Source organism: Chelmon rostratus, chromosome 20 (genome assembly GCF_017976325.1).
Source record: "Chelmon rostratus isolate fCheRos1 chromosome 20, fCheRos1.pri, whole genome shotgun sequence".
NCBI classification, from domain to species: Eukaryota; Metazoa; Chordata; class Actinopteri; order Chaetodontiformes; family Chaetodontidae; genus Chelmon; species Chelmon rostratus.
In genome coordinates, this window is record NC_055677.1 from 3,039,438 (window position 1) to 3,059,275 (window position 19,838).

At 44.4% G+C, this 19,838-nt stretch overlaps 1 protein-coding gene across 3 annotated transcripts in view; it reads left to right on the top strand.

Moving 5' to 3' along the window:
- Positions 1 to 4,443: 4,443 nt before the first annotated feature.
- The window catches only part of rnf152 (ring finger protein 152), a 52,086-nt gene continuing 36,691 nt past the window's right edge, over positions 4,444 to 19,838 (top strand). The window contains exons 1-2 of one of the 3 annotated variants that reach the window (XM_041961592.1): positions 4,444 to 4,602; positions 13,631 to 13,680. The gene's annotated coding sequence lies outside the window, so the exon portion shown is untranslated. Of the gene's footprint in view, positions 4,603 to 7,530; positions 7,736 to 13,630; positions 13,681 to 19,838 lie in introns of those variants that run through there. The other 2 variants (XM_041961591.1, XM_041961593.1) reach the window with 2 other exon arrangements.

A 19,838-nucleotide genomic window follows, 5' to 3' on the forward strand; every position in this document is an offset into this window, starting at 1 on the left:
CGCCACATGAATCGCCCAAACTGAAAATAACACATTCACGAACAGCAGCGAGGCCACCGTGACCCAAAAAATAAAGCATAAATATTCACACACATTTGAGATGATTCAATGAGACTATGGATGTAAAAAAAAAAACATGATGTCAGACACACCTGAATTATGACACCAGATATAAACACTAACTGTGCGCATTAGCTCCTCCCAACTACATCCTTCCTCCCTGCAGGCTCACTCTCAGTGGACAGCGATCACTCATGATGCATGATGAAATATCACAGCTTAAAAGAAAAAACACATGAAACCTAAATGCCGGCACAGAAATTACTCTAAAAGATAATTAAGAGAGTGTGAGGGAGCAATCAAAGTTATAAATGCGCTGAATAAAATGCATTCTTTGCTCTTGAGAGCTTAAAGGTACAGTAGTGGGCTGATATTGTCGGACTAATAATAACTGCGACTGTGAAGCTGTACAGGACAAATATTTGGACCTCAGTTTTCCTAAATGAGCCAAGATGCTTGGAACAAAACAACAAAGAAAAGGAGAAGAGAAGCTTTTTGGCTAAAAACAAAAACAGACAAAGTTGCAAAGAGTGTTTGAGGACTCACTGATTCAGAAAACATTTTTACTTTCACGCCGTCGGTGCTGTTATTTCTGCTTTCACACGTTTGCCAGATCTGCTCTTCCACAGCAGGTGGCTGCTCCCTCTGCTGCCCCATCGGATCAGCTGATTATGAAAGTAGGCCTGTTGCCATCTGGTTAAACAAAAACAAAAAACTTCTGCGTGAGATACGCCGTTGATTTTCTTGCCCGGAGCTCCTCGTCTCTTCCAAGACGCTTTGATCAGCATCCGGGTCACGTGCCGGAGGATGGAGGGGCAAGGACGGGAGGGTGATTAGCTGAATGGAAAGCACCCTAAAAGCTACCCCAGAGGTCCTGAAGCTGTTTTGGATCAAACTGCAACTTGATCTTGCAAATAATTAAGCTAAACGAGGCAAATCTTACAAGTCAGCTACCTTCAGACTGCACACAGAGGTACAAAACGAGGCAGACTGAAGTATGACCCACTGCACAGACTGTTCCTTTGAATTCAAACTAAACTGTCCTTCAGTAGAAGTTTCTAATTGATCTCTGCAGCTCCTCCTTGTGTAAAAGCACAAACCTGCTCAGTCAACATATCACACGAGGCCGCAGAACGCTCCTGCAGCTGTTACTGCCTGTCAGATGCGATGTTGCAGGGTTATTGATCAAGAGAAACGAGGACTGAAGGTTGCATCCTGCCTGCCTGCGTGTTTATTTAGCCTACAGTGAGGAGGAGAGGATGTCCTCCGAATGCCAATTAAGCCGGCGATGGTCAGATCATCGTCACGGCGCTCTGATGACTGGCAGGCCTGACAAGCTGGCTGAGCGGTGCATGCGGTTGCTTTAATTAATTGCCAGCGGCTCGGCTACACGTGGGCGGACGGAGCGAATGTGGATGTCGACTGAGAGCGGAACTCATGCTTCGGATAATTCTTTGTGAAACAAAGGATGAGAAATTGAGGCAGATTAAAGCTTCGCTGCTCTCCGACAGAATGATGTGAATGTTTTTTTTTTTTTTTTTGTTCCGTGTGATTGGTCTCAGAAGCACAATTTGTTGGTTTCTGCAGAGCAGTTTGGGACTGAGGAGCAAAATGTGCAGCATTTATCTGAGGGTAAGCTAAAGGTTAGCGTTGCTCTCTCTGGAGAAGCGTCTGTCTAACCGATGAGCCGGTGGGCCGCTGCAGCTCGGTGCGTCCCATGGGCTGCAGCCAGATTTAGGCACCAAAAGTCAACATTAGCATTTCAGAGGCCTATCTATTTTAATCAACTCCATCTTGTATAAGATTTCCCAAACTCTCCAGGAGCCTGAAGCAGTATCAGGCATTTACGGGCTCCAGGGGTGGCTTGCCATTTCAGAGCCTTGATGCATCACAAATTTAAATTCATTATCCTCCATAATTAAAGCAAATATATCAAAGGCTGCTTACGCTGCAGCGATACTGTCAGCGAACTCCAGAGGGAGCGAGGCTCAGGCCTGCAGCCCAGGTGGCTTCTAACATATTCAAACACACACACACATATATAAATATAGCATCTTGTTAAATGCATCCTCGGGGTTCCTTTTTAATAATTTAACCCGAAATTGTGAGCCATCCCCGTCATCGCAGTTGTCTTGCAGCAAAATGTAATTGCCACTACTCTTAATTATACTCCGGTCACCACATTTAATTATAATGTTCGAGTCTGATGGCGGTGAAATCATTTTTAGAGCGAATCAGAGCTCCTCCGCTGACAGAAGATCGTTATAATACTCCTGTAATACTCTCAGAGGAACAGTTCGAATGCGTCTGTGGTGCTCAAGAGAGAATTAATCCTGAGTTTGCCGTAATTTTTTATCTCCTTTAGAGTCTATTTTATTAAATAGCATCCTTTCATTTTGCTCACAGAGTGCCTTTATGCTTTAAAGTAAAGGGTTCATAAACCTCAAGACTAAAACACACAAAGCCCTCGTCTATGGTTGAGCGATAATCGGTCCAAATAAGGCAAATCTGTCCCAACTTCTCACAGAGGAAATACTTCCACATTTCTTCAGAGAGCCGTTTGAGCAGCCATGCACTGCAAAAAATATCAATCTTAAAAGGTCATTAAAGATAAAATTGCTTAAAGATAAAACCAAGGTGGTGCTACCGGGCACTGTGTTAATGTAGTTCTGCTATTTACTCTAAAATGCACAAACGACCTCTGACACTGCTGTGTCATATACAGTCCTCACACATGTAAAAGTCCAGTGCAAAGAAGTGTATTTCATTTTTTTAATGAAAAAAGGCTTGAATCTGCGCTTCATGCAACATGTTCAGCAAATGTTTTTGTTGTAACCAGGGCGACGGCACGTGATCCGTTCAAAAAAATGTGCCAAAAATCCAAAATACCTCATGCATTAATCTTGTAGTTTCAGAACTTTTACGTCCTTCTCGATCTGGAGCATTCACCCTCGTCAGTGAGTTTGCTCATAACTCTCTTCATGGACCGTTTGAAGACAGCTACAATGTGTTTACATACAAAGGCTTTTTAAAGCTTGTTTGATTAATTAATCATTCAAGTGTATTTAATGAGCTCGTTAGCATTCACCGCTATTCTTAATGTATCACTATGACAAGAGCCTCCTCAAAAACACACAGGAAGTCAAAGCAGGACTCTTCCTCAGTCTCTGAACCTCGGGCTCGATATGCAGATGAGTCTATCTATCTATCTATCTATCTATCTGCTTGAGCTAACATGACGGGCATTTGTCCCAGCAGTAAGGGGAAGTTGGTCCTGAGTGGCATTTTGGCTAAACAGAGGGGCACTTGGGTGATTGGCAGGACATTTTGGCTGACTGGAGGGGCATTTGGTTTGACCAGAAAGAAATACTGGCAACCAGAGGCACCATTGGGTCACCAGAAGGCAGCGACCAGAGGGGCATTTGGGCAAACAAAGAGGCTCTTTGGCTGATCAGAGGGACAACTGCATGACAAGAAAGACGCCTGGGTGACCAGAGGGCCATTTAGGCCGACCAGCGGGGCATTTTGGTCAACCAGCGGGGCATTTGAGCTGATCAGAAGGGATAATTGAACCAAGCAGTTGGGTATTTTAGAGACAAAAAACACACGAGTGAACATAGAAGCAAGTAAACCCAGCAGAGGGACAACTGGCTCCAAGGAAAGGCGTCTCGGTGACCAAAGGGCCACTTTAACAAACCAGCAGGGGCACTTGGGCTGATCAAAAGAGATGATTGGACCAATCAGAGCGAAATTATAGCAACAAGACATGCACTTGGATGAACATCTGAGCTGACCAGAGGGACACGTAGACCCACCATAGCAGCATTTCGGTGACCAGAGGAGCATGTGGGCTGAGAGTAGGGACACTTGGACCAATCAGAGAGACAGTTGGGTGATAGGAAGGCACTTGGTTCATCAGAGGGGTGTTTGGTCAACTTGAGGGTCACCTGGGCCTCACATGGCCTCTCTCACGTTAAGGTAATGTGTGCCTCATTAGGGCACAAACATGCATGCCACTCAGCACTCAGGGGACAGGCTGTGCCGCCCTGTGTGCCCCTCGGACAGCCGTGTCAGAGACCACAGAGCCATGTCAGGATGGACATTTTTTTGCAGTGCAGTCGGAGCCAGCGGAGCGCAGCGGTGCAGCGGGACTCCTGTCTGCCTGCCCTGGCTGCTCACCGCCGGCCAGACATCACATCACCGCCCATCCTGCGGTGACACCGCTCCGCTCCACCTGAAGCCTCCGACATGTGTCTCTGCGTTTCCTCCTGTCTCCACCGCTGAGAGGGCGTATCCGCGCTCAGAGGGAGGCTGAGCCAGCACAGCGCCAGTGGAGGGAGTGGGAGGGCTTTTCGCTGTTTTCGCTGGTTTGAAACCGAGGAAGAAAACAGCGAGCAGCCACGCCGCCCACCGAACAAGGCGAAGCGCGCGTCAACAATTTCGCGACCGCCGCCGCTGCCCCGATTAAACGCGCGGAGGAGCGGAGGAGCGCAGACGGCCACAGATACCGCAGCCGCGACCCCACAGAGGAACTAACGCAAGGTGAGCTCCAGATTCTCCCCCCCTGTCTTAAAAATGAGGATTTATCGTAGGGAGTCTGGCTGAAGGGCTTCGGAGCGTTGAGGAAACGCAACAAAGTTGTTTCCGAGGGGAGGACTGCTTTGTTCCTGCCCCGAGAGGTGGGAGCAGCATCCCTCCTCTTCGGCTTTGTGTCTGCACACTTTTGCATGTGCATTGTGTTCAGTCCTTCATGCAACACGGGATTCGTGATTGCAGGATTAATTCAGGTGCGAGCGTTGGACTGAGAATCCGAGCGCTTTTATCAAACGCTGCTTTTTTTATTGTGTTTTAATCAACTTGTGATATTTTCCCACTCATCTCTCACCTGGCAGCCACAGCGGCGCAGACGTGTGTGTTTCTTTACGTGAATCAGTGTGTTGTTTCACTATCAGACCTCCTTTGTGTTGTTATCCGGATTCCTGCACCTCCACCTCACAGCTGACAGCGGAGGTTTGGCCAGTTGCTCTGATGTCATTGTCACCCATTGTTCCAGTGATTAGCTCTGGTTAAAAACCAGTAAACTTCTAGCTTTACTTGGGCTTATTTTTCCTGTGTTTTACAGGGAAGCCAGCTTCTTCAGTGAGCATCATATTTTCAGGATCAGATTAAAAGCTGGGTTTTATTTACCAGAAGCATCTCTGCTGTCAGTCACAGTGAGTGGAAGGCGATGATGAAATGTGAGTTTCCTCTCTCTGGTGTGTCTTCAGATGCAGAATTAGCGCTCCAGCTGTGCACCAGGCCTGATGCAGCTTCTGGTTTCAGGTTTTTGTAAAATGCATTAAACAGGGTGAGATGAGGAGTACGGTTTAATGAACCTCTGCATTCTGTTGGTGGTTAAGTTTGGTCGTTCTGCTGCGTTCTTCATTTCTCCTCACATTTGTATGGAGGTCTTCTTCTTCCTCCATGAATTTGAAAACCTTGTAATCCCCCTGCTTTTTTTTTTTTAAGCCTGATTTGCTGCTGCTGGACTTCATCCAACATTTAAGACGTGTCGACTCTTACTTAATTCTCGGCTAACTTAATTGCCCGCAGGATTACTGTGTTCGAATGAGAGTTTATGTCAGTCTGATTTCTTGTTCTGCGCCAATAAAACCGCTGCAAATCACGTCCTGCAGTTTGTTTTGCAGATGAAAGTCGATCAGGTGGGTTATTTATGGCCACATGTGTGCTCACAGCTGTATAGACGGCGGCTTATCACCTTTTCCCGCTCAGGCTCACGGCAGCAGCCTTCGGGATGGTATCAGCTGGAGATTTATTTAGTTTGTGCACAACACCACAGTGCAGCAAAGTGTGTTCAGATCAGCCGATTAATCAGCTGATAAAAACCACTGACGATCATTGTCCCTTGTCTCTGTTGCATGCTGCCGTTAACAGGATGCACTCTGTGGTTGTTTGGACACAACAAGGAATTTGAACATTGTGATCGTGGCCAGATTAACCTGCCTGGAGGCCTTGAGGCCCAAATTAACCGCTGGGTCCTTATTTCCCCCCAGCTCCTTCTGCTCTTGTGTCTATTCTGGGACACCGCCTGACCGTGTTGTAAGAGACTTTTATTTACCACAAATCAGTTTGGGAATGCGCAGCATGTGAGGAAGAAGAAGAAACGAAGGTGTTAAAACTGCTTTTTGACACATTTAAGCACCGAGATCGGGTCATGAAGCTTTAAAGGAGCACACCGAGGTCAGTTCGCTCCTCACGGTGAGGGCTGTGTTATCTCGGCTCCGGCTCGGAAACTTTTCATGTTTAAAGAAAGCCTGACGGCATGTTTACCAGCCAGTCTCACAAGGAGCTGCTCAGCTGCATGATGGGAAACGTAGGATTAAAGGGTTTTTGTAGCTTTGGTGGATAAAAATCAGGATTTAAGATCTTATTATGCATCAGTTCTGATGATTGTTTTCTATAATCTGTGTCTCATAAGTCAAGTTATAGAAGATGAAAACTAACTCCTTTAAGACCTTAATCATGCTAGCTGATATTACGCTTCAGGGCTGCTTATTCCCAAATATATAACAATGTTTTTTAGACAATGATTAAATAATTGAAATTGAATCATAACCAATATTGAAGATATGGTTTTCAGTCAAGTTTTGCTCCTGGCCCTGTATTTCAATGTGGTGTGAATCAATCAGATCATTAATGTCAACATGTTCTTGGTATTTACCGCGTTTGTCACGCTGACTCACGAGGAGACGATGGAGTAACAAGTACGAACATGTTGCAGCAGCAGCAGCAGCAAGGATGCAGGAGGACAAATAGTTCAGTCGGTGCACGTCCAGGTACACATTTCTACAGTTTCTATTCTTTGGATCAGACTGTTCTGGGAAGGTTTACATTGCTGCCTTTTTGTTTTTGTCTGGTTAAAGTTCACGCCAGCTGAGTCCTGTAAACAACAGTCACATGACTTCATCATAAGTTGCTTATTTATTGGACAGAGTTGTGGTAACCTGTCAGCCTGCCAGGTGAGAGAGTTTGGCAGCGAGAGATGGAGCAGTCCGGCTGGCCTGACACTGGAAGGGAAACGTGATGGATTTCACTGTGTGTGTGTTTATACTGTTTGAGATTGAGCTGGATTTTACCCATAAAACCTTGTTTATCATCGCTCCTAATTCCTGAACGCCGACTCACATTTTCAGAGTCCAAATGGGGCCTTTCTCACCTGCTCCAATAAACTAAACAAAATCAGTGTTGCATTAAACCGCTCACAGATTTGCGCTCACGGTAAAAGCTGGTGAGGCATTTCACTGAAACATTGTGCTCTTTGTTTTAAGGAAAAAATGGAGGACAACATGAGAGAGAGAGCAAAGGTCCGGAGCTGCAAAGAAAAACGTTATCTCGGTTATTCAAATGCAGAAGTTTAATTTGCTCAAGTTGTTGAAAGAAGATAAGGAAGTAGACTTTCGTTTGCATGTTGTAGTGTACAGTGGTGGTCAAAACAGCATGAATGTCTGTAGAAAGTAGTACAAATCCAGCCTTTTTAGGGTCAATACGTTGGATTTTGTTTTTTTGTGGTTGCCATTTTGTCATTTTGAAGATGCAGAGCAGTGATAGACTGGTCACTGGCTTACACATGCTTGGATAAGCTCCAACGCCCTCAAAACACCTCAGCATGAATGAGGTAAGGTACACTATATGGCCAAAAGTATGTGGACGGGATGTAGTTCTGGTTATCATGGAAGGGGACATCTTAACGCTACAACATACAATGATATTTTCAACAATGGCGAGCTTCCAGTTTTGTGTTTGGCCCTTTTCTGTTTCAACATGATAAAGTCCCCCTGCACTCAGCAGCCCCATAAAGAAAGAACTGGTTTTCCCAGTTTCACATGGAAGAATTTGACAGCTCTGCCCAGAGCTCTGACCTCAACCCCGTCCAATACCTGTGGGACAAACTGGAACACCGACTGTGAGCCCGGCACCCAACTTTTGGGCATATGTTGTTAGAAAATAGCAGATTAATGTCCAGTCCAACACAGGGCGTTCCCTCCTTTGTTCTCCACGCATAGAAAGTAAATACATACCCAATGTTGCCTATTTTTTCTTCAAGGTGGAGTCAAAAAGTCTCAAATTTCAATGCATGCAATCAACCTGTATGTTTAAATAAATACGCAGGCAGTGTTTTTAAGGAACATTATAATATCCCTGCTGTGCTTTTATTGTCTCGCAGTCACAGGACCAACACCAAATTATGCAGACTTGTAGAATTCATCCAGTGCGACTAAATCTCAGGGGGAATATGTCGCCTTATATCACCCACACTTACCAATATTTGCTTGGCTTTATCTAACAGCTACCTGATACCTTGTGTGAGCAGTCAGAGAGAATGAAGGCAAACAAACCCTTTGAATTTGCTGAGGCACAGCGCTTTAGACACGTCCAGAGCTTTGAAACGGTCCGGGAGCGTTGCTCGTCCCGGCATCTTATTCCAGTCTTTTTCTCTTTCTGTGCAGGGATGTGAGATATTAGGAGTCTGATGCCGGGAGTTTGGCATCCAGAAAGGTTGCAGCTTTATTTTTTGTCAAGTTGAAACAGGCATCTTATTTTTTAGTCCCTCCCAGGTTTTCAATCATCTTTCACGTTTTGTCATGCAAAAACCTTAGTTCTCCAGTTCTGGTGATGTTTTCAAGCTTGTGCGTTTTTCATTTCTTTGATCTGAAGACTAACTGACGACTTCCAAATCTGTCAACATGCAAACTGTATGTCAACTGTATGCACTGTGGTGCTAAATGCTAATATCAGCATGCTAACATGCTCACAATGACAAAGCTAACATGCTGATGTTTAGCAGGTACAACGTTTACCATGTTCGCCGTCTTTGTTTTTCGTGTTAGCATGCTAACATTAGCTAATTAGCTCAAAATATTGCGAATGTCATTAGTTTTACAAAGCTAAGCTCAAAGTTTGACCTGATGGTGGCGCTAGATGAAAAGTGAAGGGGCACCACAGTTATTACAGTTCATTCTTAAGGGAATATGAAGGTGTGAGCCTGGTATCTGCAGGCAGCTGGCTAGCTAGCATTAGCTACACGACCAGGCCATTTTGTATTTCTGGATGTCGTTCTCTTAACCAGGGCCAGCTAGCCATCGAGACCTGTAAACAGCATCAGTTAGCAGCAGGCTATACTGCAGCTATCCTTGCTAGCTAGATTATGTGACCATTACAACTCAGCACTGCTAGCGTAGCTAGCTTTATGTACGTTAGCCTACTTTTTGGGCAGGTAGCCCAGTAACTCTGCACTGATTTTAGTGACTTGCAAATGCTGGAGACGCTAAAATGCTAAATTCAAATGCTAAAATGTTGTCTAAGCCAAGCTCTACTGTCCAGGCTCATAAATCCTCCTTTAAACAGTTTGGATGCGTCAGGCTAACTCAGTCAACTGGCTTTCTATCCTCAAAACTGAGATTGGAAGTTGTGATGTTCTGCAGCGCTCACAGGCCCCGGTCGAGTCAGTGCATCAGTTAAATAAATGTGACAAGATGTTCATTAACTAGATCAATGATTTCATGTTAGCCTCAAATTGAATACGTCGAGCTGATGCTGGTGTCGGCTGATGGAGGATTCACCGCCTGCAGGATTAGACGACGTTCTCGTCGCCCTGAGTTCGTTGTTTCTGTAACCTCTCGGGGAACCTTCAGTCCTGCTCTGTGTGCCCTCCATACATCATTTCCCACTTTATTCTCTTTCCATTTTCCAAAAACCGCACCTCCGCTGTCTCCTTCATTAATTTCTCCTCTCCCAAGATGTCGGCAGGTCCGCTTCCACCTTTCCCTCTGCTTCATTTGCATCTTGGCTTCACACGGCTGCCCAAGTGTTTTCTGGGAGTCAGGTGGCTAATTGGTTCCCATCTGTTGGGAGAGAGCAGCCTTTACGGGATCTTGGGTAATTTGTGTCAGGAGTTTTACCATATTAATTCACTTTTTTCCCTCCGCCCAGAGCCCACAGACTCTTTTGTTTTCTTCATATTGTCGCAGTAGAACTTGAGACTTTTATAGAAAACGTACCTTCTGGGTCTTTTTTCAATGCAGGACAAAGGGTTTGGAGCACTGTCGGAACAACATGCACAAAATGCACGATTTAGATTTTATTCTGCTGCTCTGTCGGTTGTGTTGGAGTTTTCTGACTCAAGAGGAAGGACAGAAATGAAATGTAGTAACCTGTTCTTCTGATGTGCCAACGCTTAGTTTTGCAGCCACATCTCTGCGCTGCGGTTTCATCGCAGAATAACAACGCGCACTTCCTACTGTGTTAATACGAGGTTTTAATTTCACAACCTCTATGTGCAGCACGCCTCGCTCTCTGTGCAGAGATAAGGGCTCAGAGGAGGAAGTGGCCAGGTCTAGCGGACCAAAACAGGAAGTGACAGGAAACACTGAGACGCTTGTTCAGACAGACAGTTTGTTTACTTGTGTGCTACCGAAAGAAAACAAGTAACTTCAGTCTCAGCAGAGCGCCATGAGGCTGCTGCCTCTCATGCACGCCGCCGCCTTTATGACCAGTTTATACTGGCTCATGTTGTATCGAGATGGAGCAGATTATTGATCAGTTTATTGGTCTTTCTTATATAAATATACATTTTCTCTGTGTGCTGATACAGCTGTCGAACTTCAATCATCGCTACATTTTTGATGCAATACCTCAAAATCTGACGAGAGTTTCTGTTTGTTTTTTGACAGAAAAATGATCTAATGTCATGTTTTTCTTTACTTGATGGGACTTTACTTGTTTTCCTTCCAAACCTTAAATCTTGTACTTTACATGTTCTTCTTCTGTCTTGATTAATGCTAGTGCAGGGATCATTAAACTTAGATCCACTGGATTAATCAATGAAAGAAAGATAACTGACAAGACGTATGATATGTGAGTCATTTCTCAGTGTCTCTCAGGTTCCAGCTGCTCTAATGTGACGATTTGCTGATTCTTTCTGTTTTATATCATTACAAAACGAATACGAGATGGCAGTTTGAAGATGTCTGATGACCAAACAGGCAGTTAGGGATAGCTGACATGATAATTTGTAAATCTGTCACTAACTTTAGAGATTTGCCACATTGTTTAAATCTAACAAATTCTCTATTTTAATATATCTGAGTGCATTAAACAAAGTTAGAAATCAATAGTCCGTGCTGCTCAAAGCACCTTTACATTCCGGACCAAAAACAGTTTTATCTGTGAACATACCGCGGTAAATCATTTTCTCTGTATCGCTCTCTCATTTCACGGCTGATAAGGGCAAACACACTGCAAAAGCCCAAAACATTTCCATCAGGAGAAACGTGCTGCAGCTTCAGAAACGACGCCAATTCAAAAGTACATATGGAAAACAAATACAACAATGGAAACGTGCCGTGAATGAGAAAATGTGCTGCAGGAAGCCAGAACAAATACATTAAAAGGGACCAAGCTGCAAATACAGAAACGATGCAGAGTCTTTGACACAAACTGCATTTCTATAGAACGCAAAGGAAGTGTTCACGTTCTGTCTCTGATGCAGGAAGAAAAGTGGAGTAAAGAGGTGACAAGACATAAAAATGTACGTATTCTTTCTCACATTTGGTCTTAGTCTTTAACAGTTTTAAAACAAAACGGCAGCAAGAGCCTCTTTACTCCACTTTTCTTCCTGCATCAGAAACAAACACCCTCTCGTCCTGTGCTGTTCCACTTAGTGCTCCCCCTAGAGGCCTGGAGGACTTCTGCTGTCTGGAAATGCAGCGTTTTACTCTTGCTCTTGCGTTTGTGTGTTTTAAGCTTTGCATTGTTTCTGTGTTTGCAGCTTGGTTCCCTTTAATGTATTTGTTCTGGCTTTCTGCAGCTCATTTTTTCACTCGCAGGACGTTTCCGTCATTGTATTTGTTTTGGATTTTCATGTATTTTTGAATTGGCATTGTTGGAAATGTTTTAGGCTTTTGCAGCCCGTTTGCCCTCGTCAGCCACCGTACATTTCACTAATTTTAAACAAATCAAATTTGTTCAGAAAGTTGCATCTGTTGATTGCAACCCAGCTTTCAGTAGCAGGAAAAAGTCCAAGTGAAATAAAATGACATAATGTGTGTATTCTGTTCTGTTGCGGCGTGCATATGCAGATCTGCTCAGTGTTTTGTTTTGAGAGTAAAAAGGTAGATTGGCTGACGGGAAGTTTATGATTGGTTGTTTTTTTTCCTCAATAAATCTGAAAAATGCAATCAGTCCTTCCGAAAATCACTGATCAGAGGGATGATTTGTGATTTGTAATTTAGCTGTAATAGCTGTAATCCCAGATTAACATTAGTCTCATTATCATGATATTGTATTATACTGACGCACATTTTAGCTCTTGCTTCCTCTGAGTGTTGAGCTCTCCACTGGGGCCTTCATCTCTCCTCCTCCTCCTCCTCCTCCTCACACTCTGTCTGTGCATTTTCATTCATAATGTTTGTCACATGATCCCCTCTGAGAGAGCCATGGTGATGAATCAATTTCAAGCTCTTTTTGAGAGCTTCCTGACAATTGATGGGGTGCCAGTGTTGACCTTCTGTAATGAGGTAAGGTCTCAGTATCTGCCTGTGTGTGTGTGTGTGTGTGTGTGTGTGTGTGTGTGTGTGTGTGTGTGCGTGTGTGTGTGTGTGTGTGTGTGTGTGTGTGTGTGGGGGGGGGGGGGAGGTCTCCTCAGCAGAAGGAGGCGCTGAATGAATGATCAGACTGAAATACAGGCCTGCATTGCTTGGGTAAATTTAATTTGCCATAAAAAAAGGGAAACAGGAGAGAAGAGGACGAGATGAGAAGAGGATGAGGTTTAAAGTGGCAATTGAGGGAAGATGACAGAAGTAACTGGCAGTGTTAGACCTCCAAGGTTATCCCACAAATAGAGCCTCTTTCAGAGAATTGCACACATCGCTAGACGTGTTATTTAGTGCAGCTATCATTGTGTTTTAGGCTCCTGATATCAAGCTTTTTGATTGTCTGCAGTGGGCTTTTGAGCCGATACCGCCGTGTTCCTCTTTCCTGCTGCCTGACACTCCATTTGTTCAGCCGCTCTATCTGAAATGAGGCTTCCTTGCATGCATACAGGCGTATTGATGCACCCAGCGCCGGCTCGTCCATCTATCCTTAATGACAGTCTTTAAAGTTTTTCTTTTGGGGAAAGCCATGAACCTGTGGCGCCTGGCTCCGCTTCCTTCCTCTCCTGCCCGGGATTCCTGAAAAGGATCCAATTTGAATCAATCATCGTCCCCCCGGTGTTCCCGTTGTTTGTGGGTGTCTCCTCCGATGATAGATGCCGTTATTTTGGTTTGCAGGATGGATTGTAAATGGTGACGAATAGTGAAGGCTAATGCATCCTCTGTCAGAGAAAATCATTTACCTTGCTTTCACAATCCATTAAGTTGATGAGAAGAAGAAAACTTGGCTGTGCGGGGGGGGGGGGGGGGGGGTTTCACACCGTACATGACACTGACAGAACGTAGGCTGGGTGATATCTGTGGACACTGCAGTTTACACATAATGCATGCGCCTTCATGGACATTCATCTCTGTTTCAGTGTGGGGAAGTTGCAACCAGCCGAGTCTGTTTAAAATGAGGCTGTTGGAGGTAAGTCATTCTCCTTCTACAGACAGTTCAGGGGTGTCATGCAGCCTCCAGTGGCTGCACTGGATGTAAGGAGGGCTGTTTGTGGGACTTCTGTGGTACGTGTGTGGATAAACATTTCTGCATTTGATAAAGAGCATAGGTGTAATCAGTAGCGTCAACAGATTGGTTGATTGGTTTGTCTAGAAAATGCCAGAAATTGAGAAAACTGCTCATGAAAATGTTTATTTTGTGCAACAAACTGTCTAAAACCCAAACACATTCAGTTTACAAAGTTTATGTTTATTATCATGCAAATGCTTGATTATTTGCTTGATAATTGATTCATCAGTTGTTAAAACTGCTGCAGATGTAGTGTTAGTCAGTACGCTACGGCTGCAACTGACAGTTACTTTCATTATTGTTCCATCTCCCAGTTATTTCCCCTATAAATTGATTGTTTGTCAAGAAATATACAAATAAAAAGGTTAAAATCAGTATTTCCCAAAGAGCAAAGTGAGGTCTAACAATTGGTTGTTCAGTCTGACAAACAGTGTAAAATGGCTGCGTTTCCTCTGAAGTGTATCAGTAAGTCACGCTGGTCTGCATACACAACACCATGAAGCTGGCGTGCAGAATGTAATGCAGCTGTTGTTGCTGCCAGTAGGTCCAGCTGTGGCTTTCTGCCTTTGAGATGTCAAAATGTGTGCTGTTAAAAACGGCTTCTCCTCGTCCACTTTGTCTCTTCGGAGCATTAGAGCGCTCTGACAGAGGTTCTGGATGTGTAATTAGAAAACGTATTGAGAAAAAGGCTCTGGCATCATTACACGAGTGTGCAATTATGTGAAAGACCTTGCTGCAGGCCTCTTGAAATCAGAGCGGTCTGTGGACGCGCCAGCTGCGTGTGGCACATTATTGGTGATCACATCATTGTGTGCTGTGCAGTTGCTGCTCCGGTTCCTTCAAAGCACAGCTGCAAGAGGAAATAATACCGTAGACAAACAGGACTTCAGTGTTAAATCTCATCTGTGAATAACTTGCATGCTTTTGACATTAGTGTGCTCAGGTGGGCGAGTTTCTTTCACTGGAAACTTGAGTTGTTTTATATGTTCCTCATCTGTACCCTGATCATGTAGCTACGGCGACTTCAACCATTAAAGCACGAGGATCCATCTGTGGTGAATAATACCTCTGTGGGTGTGGATGTTTTGTCGAGTGTGTACGAAGCATGTTCCAGCCTTCAGGATGAAGGTCGCTGCTCCTCTGAGCGACCTGCAGTCTGGTGTCAGACAAGCGTCATTGGGTCATATGCACCCCCCCCGAGGACAGACCTGCCATCACACCTCAGTACTCTGAGTTTTTATGGGGCTCTTTATACGACTCCAACGCAACTGAAAACCCGTTGACCTCAGTGACAAAGACTTCTCCTCCAGCAGTTCATGGACAGAGGGCTCAACTGGGGCTGCACATGGATCCATGTAGAAGAGTCATTTGTAATTTACAGAAATTAAAAACACAGAGTGCACTCTGATTCTGACCTTCATCTTATAAGAATCTTCTTAAATTGAATTGAATAAAAAAAAAATGAACACTTGAAAAAGCCTTGAAAAAAGGCTTTTTTGTTGGCTTTTGAGTGTAAAATTCAGCTGCCTCTGATGGTTAATTAATGTGTGATGTTGCAAAGAGAATACTGCAGTCACTTAAATCAATCAGCCAGACAGACGTGGAGATGATAACTGTTTGTCTAATCAGAGCTACAGCAGGTAATAAACACAGCCTCCTCGTTCATTTCAATGAGGCCGCTGATTTGGTGCAGCGGGGCTGCTGCAGAATGCAAAGGTCAGCCAGCCGGTTATGCAGTTTACCTCACGAGTGTCATGATTGAAGAGTTGGTTGTTAACATTCAATTGATTTTACTTTGTTTACCTGGATAATCCGCTACGTATCAATACTTTTCATGGAGTTCTGTGTACACAGTGTTATATTAGATGCAGCAGTAGCTGTCTGGTGTATTGATCAGAGCGCTGGTGTCCAGGTTTCAGTCTTAACTTGACGAGAGCTGTCACTGTTTATTTTGATTTTTGTTTCAACGGAGCATTTAACCAGTTGCATATCAGTGAACCGTTCTATTGTTGCTCGTTTCGCTAATGGAGCTAACGAGCAAGCTATGCTGAATGGATAACGAGGGACGAGGGAGTGATATTGTTTGAAAATGGGGATAATGGTGCACGTTTTTATCTCTCCTGATTTTGATTGATTGATTGATTGATTGATTGATTGATTGATTAATTCTATTAGACAATTTCATTAAAATAAAAAAACAGCAGCTCTGCCAGGACAGTGAGTGCTTACGTCAAAGGAAATGTCAAGATAACACATAAAGCCTTAAGGCTTATTTCCATTGTGGTCCTTTTGGGGACGGGGGCTGTGCAGGTGAGGGCCGTTCTGACCGCTCTGATTGGACGAAGCTTACGAGTCTCCGTCACTTGTGTGAGGCTGCAGAGGAACTGTGCCTGTGCAGAACGTTGCTTATCCCTTTGGTTTGTATTGCTGCATTTGTTTAAGGTTTATGTTAGCGACACTGAGTGGCAGCTCAGCTCACATTCAAGGTCAAATACTTTCTAACATGAACAGTTTAGTATTGTGCAAAGTCAAAATTTAGCCCAAAATAGTGTAACACAGTATACAAATTACATTTACACAGAAAATTGTTGTTTATATCTTAATAAAAGCTGGTTTTGTGCATTTATTATTTTAACCAAACTGCACTCATATTACCCTGCATTATGTACCATGTATTTACATATATGTAAATATGTAGCCTGACCAGTAGTAATAATAATGCAAGCAATTATAAATCACTGTAGGAACTCCATGTGGTGCTTCTCTGGTCCCATTCTGGATTAAAGAGTGGATTTTTAAAACTGTTGACTCAGATGTTTAACATTTTATTTTAATATGGGCTAATGCAGACTAATTGCTTATAAATAATTCACAATGATTTGCAATTTTAAAATTCAAAGAATTATTTAACAGGGCGTTATTGCCTCAATATGTGCAAAAAGCTGCAGAAAACAAGTCTCACAGTGCAGCGGCAGCAAACATTTCCCTCCTATGATAAGTTTGCAGTGCTGTAAAGTCTGACCTCATTGTGTTTATTAACCAGAGTGCAGCCTTATCACATGTCTGATCCGAGGATCTGCAGCAACGTGCAGAGAAAACCTCCAGAAGCTTTCATGTTTTTATGTATGCAAAGGATTTTGCTCATGCGGGGAAATACTGGGGCAGATACACAAACAAATAATTGACTGCAGTGTTTCTAACACATACAGGGTGTCAGTGTAGTGTCAGAGAGCTGAGAGGGTGATAGAATATCATAGATACCAAACATGTCCAGGTCACTTTGGTTGAACACTGATCATGAAGCCACAGACGTGCAGTAAAGCTTTTTAGACCTTAATAAATGTTGTTTTCCTTTGTAAAGCTGGTGTGTAATTGGGTTTTATGAGTGAGCAAAGACCAAAGGAGACTATTTAACTTTGCGGTGATAACTGTGATTACCCGGAGTACGGAGCTTTAATTTGACAGGGGGGTGTGGCGTGAGAATTGTCAAAAGGTCCGGATATGATTGACGAGCCGGATTGTTTATGGTCGATTTACGACGGGAGAGGAAGCCGCACGTCATGATGATCCAATGTTGGCCGCCAGCAGGAATGTTTGTTGAGGTTTATGTGTCACATCTGATCAGACACCAATGGGATGCTGGGACCTGGGGGGGGGGGGCATGCATCTGATGTAGACATGGAGGGTGATGGATGTGTGGTATTTTAGATGGATGAGCCTGTGTAACATCATTGAGCTGTGAAGGTCCACAGTACACAACCCCCCTCCAGCACTGTGAATGATGTATTGACAGAGCTATGGGAGACCCCCGGGAGTCATTTACAACACAGGTGACACAACTGTGCACCTGACCTCTTGACCTTTAATGAAACAGACAGCGAACCACATCCAGACCCATCAGGCTCTGAATTTACACACCGATGGCTTCAGGTGGGAATGACGGCTGTCATGTGACCAGTTTTGCATATAGATTAAACCATTACAAATGACCGCCGTCCATTCCTTGACTGCCACTTCCTGATTAGGCCGATCGCTCGGCGACCGTCTGCCCGCTCGTCGTGTAGCCGTGCGGTTAGCATCAGCTAGACACCTGACCCACTTTTCTTTATTCCAACATCTGCGGCTGTCTGCCTCGCCGGCTCGCACATGCCTTCATTATTTATTACGGGGACATGACACAATCTGTGACAGCCGCTCTTCATGATAGCATCATGAGAGAAGGAACGTCAGCAGCAGCTGCAGCATATGGCGGCTTAACGATTCTACAGAGGCTGTGAGAAGATGAATCCACTCGCGTTATTTTTTTTATTTGTTTCCCTCCCTGGTCCTGTTTTCGCCGGCCAGCTAAGCAGACATGTCGCTGCCTCTGCCCACACTTTCTAGCCACAGGCATCTAATTTTACTTTCAGATTTGACTTGGGGATTGAATTTGAAAGCTATTTCACCTCGTAAAAATTGGCTTGCAGTGGTGGTGTGGTTGAGCTGCAGTCAGACGAGGTACGGGAGGGTGTATTTTTAAAATTTTTCTTTTTTTTTCTGTCAGGTTCTGGCAGGCTGGGGACCCGGGAGGAGAGTTGTTAATATGGTTGTTATCCCGGGAGGGGAAGGTCTTTGTTAAAATGTATTTTTTTCAGGGTGACCTCCCCTTTTGAACCCGGCGGAGCTTGTTTGGGGACATTCTGTGGAAAAGGCAGCCTGCTGTGTTGTGTCTGCAGGGTGGAGGAGTCACAACACGCGCCCGCCGTGATTGAGATTGTTGGGGTTTTTGCTCCTCCTCCTTTTTCCTCTAGTACACAAGGACACAACCCCTAAAGGGATGTGGTTTGATGGAACCCTGGCAATGAGCTCCAGCGAGGAGGGAGAGATAAAGGAGAGAAGAAAGATGATTGATCAAGGAAAGGAGGGCAGATAAGAGAAAGACAGCATGAAGCTCAAAAGCAGATGAGCAGCAGGGGACTTTATCTGATTTTAACCGCTGCTGGAGGCGCCGCACTAACTGACACTTGGGCCCTGAGTGCAGTATTTCAGCAAATGTGGTTGGACTCAAATTTGGCGTTCATGGTTCTCAGAGGGGCTCTCAAATTTTTATTTTGTGCTACGAACAGGTTAAAATTTGACCCGGCTATTTCTGGCAAATCGTCTTGAGCCACTACTTAATATCCACGGCCACCTGCTCCATGCACGTATACAAGCAAAAGCAGGTAGTTGATCAGGTGTCGGCGCCTTCCAGCTCTTAACCACACCTGATCCGGCTGATCAGGGACAGGTAGAGCAAGGCCAAGCAGCAGCGCTGTGGCTCTCCAGGACAGTACCACTGTTTAAAACTGTTAAATGTATCATGCTAAAGCTAGCGTGCTAAACTTTTGGTGGGCTAAATTTTACCATGTTAGTCACATGCATGCATGGTAAATATTAGCATATTAACATGCTTATTAGCTGCTCCCTCATTCTTCTCCTCAAAGTTTTTTTCAGTGCTGTCTTATATAGTTTGCTGCATGCAACAATTAACTTTTCCCAGCGTGGGATTAATAAAGTTTTATCTTATCTTTAAACGTGACTTCATGGAGATGCACCCGGTGGACTCCTGGGTTGACGCTGCTTTGATGCAGAAACACTCTTTCCTGTGAACTCTGGTGTCCATGCATAATTGACTGATTTACGTGACAGGTGGTAGTCTCAATGCCAGATGGAAACCATGATACATGTCCTTTCTTTTCCACTCCATCCTCCTCGCTCTGTCCATTCACACCATAATAAAGACGTACCGCCTTTGGATTTACCGCCGCTCACTCTGTTCAGCTCTGCCAATGAGCCTGTCCTCGTAGCCGAATTTATTTACTTGGCAGCCGTTCCACAGATCATTGTTGGACATAAAAACAAGTCATGGGTGGCTGGGATGGAGGGGACGGGGGGGCACTGAAATGAATAATTTTCACCTCTTTCATTTTCATCCAGAAAGGATACGACGTGGAGACGGGCTGTCGAAATTAGACGTCACATGTGTTTGATGCCTTTAACACTGATAGACTAGCCTGTATCACGTGGGCTGTTTTATTATG